Source organism: Mesitornis unicolor, unplaced genomic scaffold, assembly GCF_000695765.1.
Source record: "Mesitornis unicolor isolate BGI_N332 unplaced genomic scaffold, ASM69576v1 scaffold38400, whole genome shotgun sequence".
Taxonomy (NCBI): Eukaryota; Metazoa; Chordata; class Aves; order Mesitornithiformes; family Mesitornithidae; genus Mesitornis; species Mesitornis unicolor.
Window position 1 is genome coordinate 31,242 of NW_010159717.1, and position 1,911 is coordinate 33,152.

Consider the following 1,911-nt stretch of genomic DNA (forward strand, 5'->3'; position numbering starts at 1 on the left):
CCCGCTGCTGCTGCTGCTGCCGCCCATCGGCCGGCTCCCTGCCCATGTGGACCCCGGCCGGCAGCTCTGGGGACAGGTCTGGCCCTTGGATGCTCCAGATGTTGCCTCACATCTGCCAGATGTGATCAGAAACGCAGAGGAAGCCGCTCTGGTGCAGTGTCCCCTCCTCTGCCTGCGTCCCCACAAGCCGAGGAGCATCTTCCGGGCCAGGGCAGCCCCGCAGGGCCCTGGGGCAGATGCAGCCCAGCCCCTGGCCGGTGACAGGACTGGGTTGTCACAGGCAGGAGCTGGCCTGGCCACGGCGGTGACGCTGGGAGGCCAGTCCCTTTGTAAATGGTAGGACTGAGCATTAGGCCTCGCCCTGGGTTGGGAGCCCGGCCCCTTTCTGTCCCTAGTATTTAACTGACTGCCAAGACGCCAGGCTGGTCCATCTGGGAAGGGGTTTTCTGGAGTAGCCAGGTACGATTTTTACGCCACAGCTAGTTCTCAAATCAAGTAACACAAGCCCATCGTTCACCACCCTGTAATAATGGTCTCCACATTAAAGAGAAAAAGCCTCTGTTGCATTTTTAACTCACATTTTCTACTGTTTTTAAGATTGTAATATAGATTTGATTATTTCTTCATTGACAATAAAACCGGAAAGCGTTGTTCCTGGCCCCCGTGAGTTATTGCGGGCTCTGGGCGGGAGCCAGCGGCCAGCACCGCTCCCACGGCAGCTCCTGCCTCCACCCTGCGCCCGCTTCCCCCGTGGCTGCTACCGAGAGCACCCCCAAAACACCCCAAAACACCCCCAGCCAGGGCACAGCACCCAGGGGTGCCCTCGGGCCACGCGGCACCAACACCCGGCGAGACACAGCCACGCAACACCCGGCACAGCGAAAAGCACCGCGCGCCGACGGTTCTGGACACAAACAGCGGTGGCAGCGCGGGAGGGGTTTTATATTGTTTATTTTTTTTCTTTAAATATTTGTTGCCAGACTTCGTATAGGAGCAAACTTCTTCACAGCACCACGAGCCATCTACTATTCAGAATAGGAAGGATAAGACGAGTAGAGGTGAAATCTAAGCACAGAAGAGCAGGGAGAAGCACCAAGATGCATAGCTTGACAGATGGGATACGATACAGAGTCCATAACTTAATCATAAAAAATATATATATGTATATATCCATCATGGAGAACTTTATGGACTTGTGGTTGGTTTTTTTTTTTTAGATACATATTTTTTTTTTTAACAGGTATTTCCAGGCGGGTGATTTTATTGTATTTTTTTTTGTTCTTTTTAAAGTCTTTTGTTGTTGTTGTTGTTTTATTTTTCCTTAAAGAAATTTCCAAGTTGTGCCAAACACATCTGGATCAGCGACCACAACGGGGGGAGAGAGAGGGGGGGGAAAAGGGAGGAGGAGGAAGGCGGAGGGAGAGCCCACGCCTCGAGAAAAGAAAGGGACAGCAACACTTTAAGTCTTGAAACCACGAGCGAGAGATGCACCCATCAGGACTCAAGCGACTGAACCAGACCCCAGCTCCAGTTTGTACAGGAATTTACAGCGGCGGGACGCACCCGAGCGCGCGCACACACACACACACCCACCCGCACCCGCACGAATGCCAAGCGACACAGAAAACACCCCCAAAAACGAACCAAAACCGGGACCCGAAGACGCTCCCAAAAGAACCGGAAGAGTGAACGGAAACCGCCAAAAACAAGGCACATCCTTTGAGTTCTCAACGGTGTAGAAAAGAAAGACGCCACACGGAAAGGCCCGGACGGAACCGCTCGCACGTACCTGGCACCCGGAGAACAGGGAAGAGTTGTGCTCCTCGGAGAATGAGTTTGCCACAAGACACACAGCTTAGTAGACTCTAATAGTTTTTCTCAAGCTAAAATCCAGTTTTTCTCTTGGTTTCT